The sequence below is a fragment of the Mandrillus leucophaeus genome, unplaced genomic scaffold (assembly GCF_000951045.1).
Source record: "Mandrillus leucophaeus isolate KB7577 unplaced genomic scaffold, Mleu.le_1.0 Scaffold197, whole genome shotgun sequence".
Classification (NCBI taxonomy): domain Eukaryota; kingdom Metazoa; phylum Chordata; class Mammalia; order Primates; family Cercopithecidae; genus Mandrillus; species Mandrillus leucophaeus.
In genome coordinates this window covers 171,031-183,064 of record NW_012101998.1, presented here as the reverse complement: position 1 = coordinate 183,064, position 12,034 = coordinate 171,031, and the positions used below count along the sequence as shown (strand labels likewise).

Sequence of the window (12,034 nt, the reverse complement as noted above, 5' to 3'; positions counted from 1 at the left end):
TCAGGGCAAAGGGCCGAGCCGGGGAGTAGGGCCGAGTCGGGGCCTGGCACGCCGGGAGCAGGAGGGCTTCCGGCAAAGCAGCGTGCTGTCGTCGGGCAGGCGCTAAGGACTGGGGCCGGCAGCGCGCCTGACCCCGCCCCTCGTAGGCCCCGCCCCGTACTCGCAGCCGGGGGTTTCCATGGTGATGGTCAACAAGCCTCAACTGCCTCTGCTACAACTGCCAAGTTCCCCGCGTCCTACCCTCCTCTAGGTGCTCCGAGGGACCACCGGGGTGCCTGATGTGAGAGCGGAAGCGTAGAGACTCGGAGGCCGAGGTGAGGGGTGGCCGAAGTCTCCGACGTCGAAGGCCGCACACCCGTGACCGAGCGGGGACCGGGTCCCCCTGGGGGTGTGGACAGTGGGCCTGGGATTTGAGATTGGGGAGACCTTCCGAAGTCCAGGGCCCCGTACCCGGACTACCTGGGGTTTGGGCCTATTGGGGTGGGTGGGGCTGGGGCTGGGATTTGGAATCAGGGAGGAGAGATCTGAGTTTAAGCGCCACGCATCTGGGACCGAGCGAGGACTGCACATAATGAGGGGCCGCGGCGCTGAAATTTGGGGGACGGATTCGAGGTCGAGGGGCCGGTACGTGGGACTGGCGAGAACTGGACCCCCTGGGATCGGGAGACGCAGTGTCGGAGGTTGAGAGCCCAGATAGTGGTCCCACGCGGTGAGCACCGCGGGCTGAGATTTTGGAGTCAGGGGCGGCCGGGAAGACACGGCCGGCCGGTGCGTTAGTTCAGCCTCCTGGTCGGGCGCTGGCGACCACCGGAGGGCTCTGAAAGTGAGAACAGGCCGGGCTCAGTGGGAGGCCCAGCCGGGAGGATCTCTTGAGCCCAAGAGTTCCCGACAAGCCTGGGCAACATAGTGAAACTCTGTCTTTGCTAAAAAGTTTCAAAAAAAATTAGAAAGCCACGTGTGGTGGCGCGCGCCTGTTGTCCCAGCTACTCGAGAGGCTGAGGCGGGAGAGTTGCTTACTCTGAGGAGGTCGAGGCTGCTGTGACAGTGACTGTGCCACTGCATTCCAGCCTGGCCGATGGGAGTGAGACCTTGTCTCAGAAGAAGTAATAACAGTAGTAATAATACCTGAATAAAATGAAAGCCGCGCGCTCACGTGGCTGCAGGCGCCTGAGAGTTGCACAAGACTTCCTTGTGGGGAGTTGGCTCCGCCCTCCTCCCACGCCCGGTTCCCGGAGCCTTAGCTCTCTGCCCTGGGCCCTCTTTCTTCCTCGGCGGCGCCGCGTGTCCTCGTAGCGCGGTCTCTGTGTTGGTCTCCTGCTCCTAGAGGTATCGTGTTTGTATCTGGGGTGAAAATCTGACTCGTGCGCGCTCTTCGGCTTAGTCGTCCCTTATTTTTTCCCTTCTGCTTGTGTGTATGAAGCATTTTCGTCGATTCCGCCCTGCTCCTAGGAAACTTGCGGACGGGGCCCGGCTCCTGCTGCGCCGGCTGCCCCGCTCCCCCAACCGCAGAGTCGGGGACCAGGGTTTTGAGGAGCAGGGCACCCGACTCGCCCTCCCCGCCAGACCGCCCAGGTCGCGGGGACCCCTCCCGCTAGGTGCCTGGGATCCCCGCTCGGCTCCGCGTGTGTCCCGGCTGGAGGGTGGAAGGAGAGCCGAGCTCGGCCATTGCCCGCGAGGCGCCCTTCGCTGCGGCTTTTCGGTCTCCAAGCGGCCCGGGGACGAGCTAACGCGCCTCTTTAGTTTTCGAAACTGCTCGCGGGCGCTGGGGGCTCGGGTCGGCCATCTGCGTGGCGGGACAGGAGGCGCGCGCTGGCGGCTGCGCGCGAAGGGCAACGGGCGGCGACGGCGGCTTCCCGGAACCGCGCGGGGCGGGCGCTGCGCCGGGGTCAGGGCCACAGCCTCAGGCGGCAGGGAGTTCTGAAAGTGTTGTCTTCAGTCGTTCCTTTCAAAAAGTCATCTTAATTCTTCCAAAAATATACACATATCATTCTTTCTACTTATATTTTTAAAAGTTAGATACGTGGTTGTCTCTGAATTCCTAGTAAGATAAAAATTTATTGGGTTCTCTAGGTAGGTGAAAGATATCTTAAGTGCTATCCCTGAAAAGTGACTCCTTGCTTTTACAGAATTTATAACTATAAAATAAGACATTACTACTTTAATGAATGTAAAGAGAGAGATTGCTTTATTCCTAAGCAAAAAGATCTTTTGCCTTGTAGGTATTACATTCCGGTGTGCATTCTGTAGATTAGTCACTGTCGGCCGGGCGAGGTGGCTCACGCCTGTAATCCCAGCATTTAGGGAGGCCGAGGTGTGGGAGAATCGCTTGGGCCTCAGAGACCGACCCCGTCTCTATAAAATTATATATATATTATATATATTATTTTTTGAGACAGGGTCTCACTTTGTTGCCCAGGCTGGAGTGCAATGGTGTGATCTCGGCTCGCTGCCGAGATCCTCCTGTCTTCAAGGGGTCCTCCCACCTCAGCCGCCGAGTATCTGGGACCGCGGGCATTCTCCAGCACGCCTGGCAAATTTTTGTATTTTTTGTAGAGATGGGGTCTCCTTATGTTGCCCAGATTGATTTTCAAACTTTTGTGTTCAAGCGATTCTCACGCCTCTGCCTCCCAAAGTGCAGGGATTACAGGCGTGAGCCATCATGCCCAGCCACTTTTTTGTAAACTGTCAAGTTTTCTGTTAAGGGTAGCGTTACAAAGCTTTATTCAGGTAAAAATTGCAATTTATTTAAGGGAAAATAGTGAGTAAATAAAAAGTTACTTCTCCCACGTGGCCAGAACCTTGGAAAGTCTGGAGGCAAATGAGAGCCTAGTGCGGGTAGATGCCTGCAGGGGCTGCAGAAATGTGACAGGCCCTTTCCGTGGAGGTGACTTCTCTAATTCCCCTCCTCCACTGAGCTCTGGTTCTCTGCTCTTCGAGAGAACCACATTAGTTGATTCTTACTATGTCCTAGAAGTTTTACTCCATTTTCTAATTACATTCTCAGGACTACTGTAAAAGGGGTTGCTATTAGCCCCAGATGAGAAAATGGAGGTTGGGAGAAGTCACGTGCCCAGGGACACAATTGGAACTGGGTCCCAAGTTGGACCGGGACACCCCTCCCCTGCCGGGGCCCTTGCCCTGTCTTAGTTCCCCTGAGCTACGGTTCTTTGGAGGGCAACAGGGTGGGCAGAGGGAGAACTGAGTCAGCCAAGACCACCCTGGGTTATTTTACAGCAAATCCCAGACCAATAAGGTGTTTATTAATAAATAAATCCGCAGTATTTCTAAGGACTTTTAAAATCTAAACATAATACTGCTATCATACCTAAAAATACATTCCAAAGTACCAAGTTTCCAGGGTTTAAATGTTTCCGTATTAAATATTTTAAACAACTGGTTGGTTTGAGTCAGGATCCAAAGTCACACCTTATATTTTGTAGATAACTTTTTAAATTCAGAGCAGCACTGTCCAATAGAAATATAATGTATGCTATAAAGGTAATCTTATCTTCTCTTTTTTTTCTTTTTTTTTTTTTTTTGAGACGGAGTCTCACTCTGTCGCCCGGGCTGGAGTGCCCTGGGCTGGAATGCCGTGCGGATCTCAGCTCACTGCAAACTCCGCCTCCCGGGTTTACGCCATTCTCCTGCCTCAGCCTCCCGAGTAGCTGGGACTACAGGCGCCCGCCACCTCGCCCGGCTAGTATTTTGTGTTTTTTAGTAGAGACAGGGTTTCACTGTGTTAGCCAGAATGGTCTCGATCTCCTGACCTCGTGATCCGCCCGTCTCGGCCTCCCAAAGTGCTGGAATTACAGGCTTGAGCCACCGTGCCCGGCCAATCTTATATTCTCTAGTGGTAAAAGGAAACGTGATTCATTGTATTAATAATTTAACCTAATATATATCCACTATTAAAACACTTTCGTTTCTCCATGATCTTGACTAAAATAATTAAAAACAGTCCTGTGAACCTGTCAAAATCCAGTGAGTTTTACACATACACATTTCAGGTGTGGTGAATGGATGCTGTATCAGTGATCATCTAGAAGTTCCCCTTTCTTAAAGGCCCCATTCCCGGTTATATTTGTCGGGTTGTCTTGCAGCATTCCTTCCCCACACTTCGCATTTTTCTGATTGTTTTTCCCTGGTGGCCTTTGAGTCTCTGTTCTTTATATTTGCTGTAAAGTGGTAGTTACCTCTAGAAGTGGTGTTGGTTTTGGTTTTATTTTTGTTTTTAAAACAGAGTTTTGGTTTTGTTGCCCAGGCTGGAGTGCAATGGCAGTGATCTTGACTCACTGCAACCTCCGCCTCCTGGGTTCAAGCAGTTCTCTTGCCTCAGCCTCCTGAGTAGCTGGGATTACAGGCGTATTTTTAGTAGAGACAGGGAATCACCTTGTTGGTCAGGCTGGTCTCGACCTCCTGACCTCAGGTGATCCACCCGCTTCAGCCCTCCAAAGTGCTGGGATTACAGGTGTGAGCCACTACACCCAGCCTGGAGGTAGTTTTGATTCAGATGAGAGTTTTTGGAAAGAATACTTAGTTGAGGTGCTGTGCTCCTACTGGAGGCACATATTGGTTGGTATTTTCCCTTTTGTCATGTTACAGCAGCTATTAATGATCATTACCTAGATCTATTATTTTCTTAAATGGTTTCCAAATTAGTGATATTTTAATAATCGATTCCTTCTCACTTATTAGCAGGAATACTTTTATAAGATGATAACTCCTTCAATGATCATTTGATCGCTCTAAGATGTACTTTTGTTTTCCTTTTTTTTAAGACACGGAGTCTCACTTTGTCACCCAGGCTGGAGTGCAGTGGCAGGATCCGGGCTCAGTGCAGCCTGAGCCTCCTGGGTTCAAGCAATTCTCAGGCTCATGAGCAGCTGGGATTACAGGCGTGCAGCACCACCACGTCCATCTAATAGTAGAGATAGTTTCACCATATTAGCCAGGGTGGTCTCAAACTGCTGACCTCAAGTGATCTGCCTGCTTTGGCCTCCCAAAATGCTGGGATTACAGGCATGAGCCACCCACCACACCCAGCCCCCTACATTTTGTTTGTTTGTTTGTTTGTTTCAAGAAACAGTTTCATTTTGATGCACACACTGGAGTGCCGTGATGCCAACAGAGCTCACTGCAGCCTTGACCTCCTGGGGTCGGGCAATCCTCCTACCTCAGCCCCCCAAGTAGCTGGGATTACAGGTGTGTGCCACATGCCCAGCTAATTTTTTTGTATTTTTTTGTAGAGAAGGGGTTTTGCCATGTTGCCTAGGGTGGTCTCCTGAGTTCAAGTGATCTGCCCACCTCGGCCTCCCAAAGTGCTGGGATTACAGGTGTGAGCCACAGTACATGGCCTCGTTTCTTCCTTGACATTAATTCAGTTTAGCATTTCTCATAAAACATTAAAAAATTACCTCTGTACTTTGTCTCCATTGATACATCAGTATGATAAATTGCAGTGATTGAGTTTGAAATGATCAACTACACTTGCATTCCTGAAATAAACCCAACTTGGTCATAATATTGCTTTACATATTTATTGCTGGATTTGGTTGACTGATACTTGGTTTGGACTTTCGCATCTGAGTTCTTGAGTAAAATTAGCCTGTGATACTTGATGAACTAATTGTAAACTCTTTTGGAAATGAAAAAATCAATTTCAAGTTCATTGTAGATCTAAGTGTAAAAATTTAGGTAAAAACATCAGCGCTTTGTAAGTTCAGGTAACCATATGGGCTTGGGCTAGGAAAAAGATCTCTTGAAAATGACACAGACTGGACGGGGTGGCTCACACCTTTAATCCCAGCACTTTGGGAGGCTGAGGCAGGCAGATTGCTTGAGGCCAAGAGTCCAAGACCAGCCTGGCCAATGTGGTGAAACCCCATCTCTACTAAAAATACAAAAATTTGCTGGGGGTGGTGGTGTGCATCTGTAATCCCAGGCTGAGGCAGGAGAATTGCTTGACCTCAGGAGGCGGAGGTTTCACTGAACTGAGATCATGCGCTTGCACACCAGCCTGGGTGACAGAGCCAGACTCCGACTCAGAAGAGAAAAAGTGACACAGACCAGGCAATGTAGGCTCACACCTGTAATCCCAACACTTGGGAGGTCAAGGTGGAAGAATGGATTTGAGCTCAGGAGACCAAGAGCAGCCTGGGCAAGATGGCAAGACCCTATCTTTTCAAAAAAGAATTTTTAATTAGCCAGATGTGATAGCGAACACTTGTAATACCAGCTACTTGGCAGGCTAAGTGGGGAGGATCCCTCGAGCCCAGTAGATAGAGGATGCAGTGAGTTGTGATCGCACTACTGCATACCAGCCTGAGCAAGAAAGCAAGACCGTTTAAAAAAAACACACACACAAAAAGCCATCATAATTAAGGAAAGGCATGACAGATTAAGACTCCTATTAGATTTATCCTAACAGTATGCCTCCTGTTAGACAACTCTTCACCTAATATAAATACAGATACTCCTACTTACTATGTTACATCCTGATAAACCCATCATAAGTTATTTGATTAGAATAGGGCCATCTAATAGAATTATGACGTTTATGACAAATACATATCTTTTCTAATTTAAGTTGGTGTTAGATACCATATATGACCCTCTTAAAGTACATAGAATTCAGAAGTTAGTTTTCTTGTGGTGGTTTTGTCTGGTTTGGTAACATGGTGTATTAGTATGCTAGGGCTGCCATGCAAAGTAATAGAGACTAGTAACAAATTTTCTCACAGTTATGGAGGCTAGAAGTCCTAAGATAAGGGTGTTGATAGGGTTGGTTTCTTTTCAGGCAGGAGAAATAATGTGAATAGTAGGAATTCCAGAAGGAGAAAAAGAAACAGATGGAGGCAGCAAGAGAAACGATAAAGCATAGAAGTGAATTTTCCAGGCTTAAGATCCCTGTAGTTCCCATTAGGATATTGTGAAAAGACACAGCACAGGCGTGTGTTGGTAAAACTCCTAAGTTTAAAGTATAGCGAAAACTGCTTTGGAAAAAGTATGTCGTGCAAATCTCTTATCTTCTCCCCCGTTGTTTCTGTTTTGATGTTTATTCTACTGGATTTTCCTTTCTTTGAATTCATTACTAATTTTTAAATTTGAAACTCGATTTTAGTTCCAGAAAGTTTGTGTTTTTTTTGTTTTTGTTTGTTTTTTTTTGTAATGGAGTGGTATCTGAAGTTGCTCTTTTTTTTCCTGTTGAAATCATTTTGGGTTTTGTTTAGCACTTCTTGTTCCCTGAAACCTGCCGAAGTCTGAGGTGTGATACGTTATTTCTGAGTGCTGGAGCCCCTCTTCTGTAAATTGTCATGTTCCTTTCCTCTTTCCATCTCTCTGTTCTCCACAATTCTCCCAAGGCAGAATGCAGTGGTCCCCTGGGCAGCACAGCTCAGGGCCAGCAGTCTCAGCTCAGGGCCTGCTGCTTGGAACCTAAGGTGTCATGTTTCCATGGAGGCTTCAGAAAGAATTCCCATCCCAAGGGATGTACCTTCCTCAGGGGGCTGAGGATACCCCACAGGCCTCCTTTCTGTCCAGCTCCAGGGTTTGACTATGCACCTACTTAGGGGCTGCTTGCTCAAGGGAGAGAGGTACAGGAGGTGGTCTGGGAAAAACAAAATTGATCTTCCTATCAATTGTATTTTTGTTTAGTGGAATCTGCACATACCCATTTCTTAGGTAGGCATGGGTATTATTTCCAGTTAGTCCAGGTAATCCAAATAATGACATTTTCCCTCAGTTAAGAACAGATTTTATTTTTAGGAACAGCAGTCTAGTAGCAGTTTTGCTTTTTATTAACATTTTAAGGAACATTTACCTTAGATATCATGATTCTTGAGTCATTTGCAAAATGCAATCAATATCAAATAGCAATGGTTGCTTGTTTTATGATCAGTCAAAAAAATGTCCCTTACATTAATTTCAATACAAACAGTATATTTAAAATGTAACATTACATTATACTACTCTTGATGTTTTTTAGTAACACATCTTTTGAAAAATGAATGCTGAGGGAAGCAGTGTATTATCCCCCCAGATTTAGCTACAGCAAGTAAGTGAAAGAACCTGGTAAGATGGTAATGGAAAACAGCTTTCCTGTTGCAGGCAGATCAGAACAGATGCCCTTTGGTGGATAAAAATGTAGTAATAATGGAGTAAACATTTAAAATGTTAATATATGCTCCATCTGCAGCTTCTCAGTCCTTTTTTTTTTTTTTTTGAGATGGAGTCTTGCTCTATTGCCCAGGCTGGAGTGCAGCGGTGCTCCCTGCAAGCTCCGCCTCATGGGTTCACGCCATTCTCCTGCCTCAGCCTTCCGAGTAGCTGGGACTACAGGCGCCTGCCACCGTGCCTGGCTAATTTTTTGTATTTTTAGTAGAGATGGGGTTTCACTGTGTTAGCCAGGATGGTCTCAACCTCCTGACCTCGTGATCCGCCCGCCTCAGCCTCCCGAAGTGCTGGGATTATAGGCATGAGCCACCGTGCCCGGCCACTTCTCAGTCCTTAATAGCTTTTAGGATAGCTCTGTGTATTGAATTTGGCATGTTGTGTGAATTGGGTTAGAATTCTCACACTTCAGATCCATGTGCCCTTGAAAAATTAAGTACAAATGTGTGCGTTGGTGCATTTTTTGTAATGGAATTAGTGTCTTGTATCATAATTCTTGAGTTCATGTCAGCAGGAAGTACTTTAGAGTCACAATAGGGATTTTATAAAATTGCTGGGTTGGAAGAGACTTTTGAGGCCATTAAGTCCAATTTTCAATATCATTTCCAACAGAAAAGGAAGACATCCATAACAAATAGGTCTATGATCTGCTCACATACTATATACCATGATGGGGAATTTTTGCCCCCAAGACCCATCTTGTGCTTCTCATGTGGTGAACAGACGTGAGCAGCAGCAGCTAAATTTCTTCAATCGAAAGAATTCACCACGAAATAAGAATATGAATACAAAGCATCCAGCACCAAAATGTATCCTAGTAAAGGGCTTTGGTAAAAAATATAAATAATTTGAACAAGTATGCAGAGGGGAAATAATGTAGAGAAGGAAAAAAGAATAATGGGCTTTTAACTTGTCTTTTTTTCCCCCTCATTTTTATTTTTCCTATATAGAGATGGATGGGGGGGTCTCACTATATTGCCCAGGCTGGTCTCAAACTCTCTTGGGCTCAAGTAATCCTCCCACCTTGGCCCCCCAAAGTGCTGGGATTACAGGCTTGAGCCACTGCTCCTGGCCAGCTTCTACTTTAAACCTCAGCTATTTATCAAGGAAAAAAGAATTTCCCTTCTTTCTACATGAAATTCATCACTCAGTGTTCCCACTCACCCATGCTCCTGTTTAAATGTCACTTCCTCAGAACCCCAATCTGAGCTAATCCCTATTTTCTATTTTTTGTTCATTCCAAAATTTGTCGTCAAATATTTGTACATTTCTTGATTTCCTACTCCACTGTTACTGGACCCACCAAGGCAGGAACTGTGTCTCTTTACCACTACAGTTCCTGCATCTTTTAGGTGCGCAGTATTTCTTGGTGAGTCAATCAATTTCCAGATTGTCATTTTTCTCTACATCACTCAAATCCTTTCACATTCTTCAATTCCCAGCAGTCTTCCTAGACTTGTTTCATTCCTTCCCATCTTATCTCTATGTATCTATTCCCACCATTCATTTTCCAGATAGCATCTAGACTGTTAAAAAGCAAAACTGCAATCACACCACATTCCATTAAATGCCTTCCCACTGGCCTTTGAACAGCAAACCAGGCCTTTAAGGCTATGTCATCTCCTACCATTGATCTCAGACCTAGCTGCAGTTGCACAGTAAGACCCCTGGCACACGTTGTTCCCTCACAGGCAGGAACCCTATGGTGACTGATCAATAATTAAAACTTGCCTTGGGCCAGGCACAGTGACTCACCCCTATAATCCCAGCACTTTGGGAGGCCAAGGTGGATCAGTTGAGCCCAGGAGTTACAGACCAGTCTAGGCATCATAGAGAGATCTTGTCTCTACTAAAAAAGGAAAAAATTAGCCTGGCTTGGTGGCATGCAACTGTAGTCCCAGCTGCTTTGGGGAGGCTAAGGTGGGAAGATCACTTGAGCCCAGGATGTTGAGGCTAATGTGCCTGTCACCCAGATTCAACAGTTATTCTCCATCTCCCCACCTACTACTTTGTGGACAACTTCAAACAAATCCAAGCCATCACAGATATTTCAAGATGGATTTCTAAAACTTAATTGCTTTATTTCATAACATAACCATAATTCTGTGGGTTCTTTTATCTGGAACTATTCTGAGGAAGGACTGGCTCATTTGTCCTTGTAGTTTCTACATCACTATATGCAGTATGTTACTGTTCCCTGTAATTGCTGTCATCTAGTAAGTGCATTGTAAAGACTTGTTTTCTCTCACTTTTACAGACAGTTATATTAGCCCGGCATGGTTGCATGCCTGTGGGCCCAGCTACTCAGGATGCTGAGGTTGGAGGCTCGCTTGAGCCTGGAAGATTGAAGCTGCAGTGAGCCAAGATCGTGCCACTGCATTCCAGCCTGAGCAACTGAGTCGGACCCCGTCTCAAAATAATTCTGTTAAAAATGTCAAACAGGCCGGGGTGCGGTGGCTCACGCCTGTGATCCCAGCATTTTGAGAGGCCGAGGTGGGTGGATCACAAGGTCAAGAGTTCGAGACCAGCCTGACCAACATGGTGAAACCCTGTCTCTACGAAAAATACAAAAATTAGCCAGGCGTGGTAGCGTGTCCCTGTAAGCCCAGCTACTCAAGAGGCTGAGGCAGGAGAATCGCTTGAACCTGGGAGGGGAGGTTGCAGTGAGCCGTGATCGCACCACTGCACTACAGCCTGGGGGACAGAGTGAGACACTGTCTCAAAAAAAAAAAAAAAACAAAAACCATCAAACAGGCCAGGCAGGGGGCTGGCGCCTGTAATTCCAGCCCTTTGGGAGGCCGAGGCAGGGGGATCACGAGGTCAAGAGATCAAGACCAGCCTAGCCAACATGGTGAAACCTCATCTCTATTAAAAATACAAAAAGTAGCTGGTACAGTGGCATGGGCCTATAGTCCTAGCTACTCGGGAGGCTGAGGCAGGAGAATCGCCTGAACCCAGGAGGCGGAGGTTGCAGTGAGCCGAGATCATGCCACTGCACTCCAGCTTGGGCGACAGAGTGAAGACTGTCTCAAAAAAAAAAAAAACTAAAAACCAAAAAAAGTCAAACATACACAAAAGTAGAAACAAGTGTAATGAAACTGCATCAGGAGCTTTAATAATTACTAGCTCATAGCACATCTTGTTTCATGTGTATTTCCACTTTCCAAGTAATCTGAAACATTCGAGAAATCAGTTATCTGCAAATATTTGTGGCTCTAAAAAGGGTCTTTTAAGGAAATAAAATTACAGCATAATTACAACAAAATTTATAATTCCGTAATATAAAATGTCACTGTTCATATCATCGAAATTGCTTTATAATTGTTCTCCAGTTCATTTGAATTAAGATTCAGAGGGCCACAAAATTGCGTGGTTAAAAGTTTTAGAAATTGCGTTCTAAAAATTGTTTTTCAAAGATTTTTTTTCAAAATCTTTTACGTGTATCCACGGGCAAATGTACAAACCAAGGCACCTCCTCTAGTTCGAATTTAGAGGCAGCCTCCCGGAGGAAGGCTGTGTCTAACTTGCTGGCTTCTCTTCCACTCTGCAGTGGCCGCCCCTCCCCCGTGGCTGGCACTCTGGACTTTCCCCCGGTCGCGCTCGCGCCCAGCTCCCTTCGGGAGAACTCGGAGAACTACCTTCCCGCCGCCCTGACTCTCCTTCCCCCACTTCCTGCCTGGACCCAGCGCGCGGGCCGCGGGGCCGCACCTGCAGGCACGCGTTTCCCATTGGTGACATCTTGGCGGGCCCGGCGGTGGCACTTCCTCCTCTACACCCCGTGACCCACGTCCGGCTGCCGGTCTTGAATCACGAGGCCTCCGCTTCCCGGATTCCGGACCCCGCGCCGCCTCGGGGCCGACGGCCC

General features: G+C 47.1%; 1 protein-coding gene across 10 annotated transcripts in view; it reads left to right on the top strand.

Moving 5' to 3' along the window:
- The first annotated feature begins 156 nt into the window (after window positions 1-156).
- Window positions 157-12,034, top strand: part of HNRNPF (heterogeneous nuclear ribonucleoprotein F) — a 23,753-nt gene continuing 11,875 nt past the window's right edge. For 2 of the 10 annotated variants that reach the window (XM_011978559.1, XM_011978562.1), the window contains exon 1: window positions 1,237-1,326. The gene's annotated coding sequence lies outside the window, so the exon portion shown is untranslated. Of the gene's footprint in view, window positions 315-409; window positions 931-1,191; window positions 1,327-11,620; window positions 11,638-11,902; window positions 12,031-12,034 lie in introns of those variants that run through there. The other 8 variants (XM_011978553.1, XM_011978560.1, XM_011978555.1 and 5 more) reach the window with 8 other exon arrangements.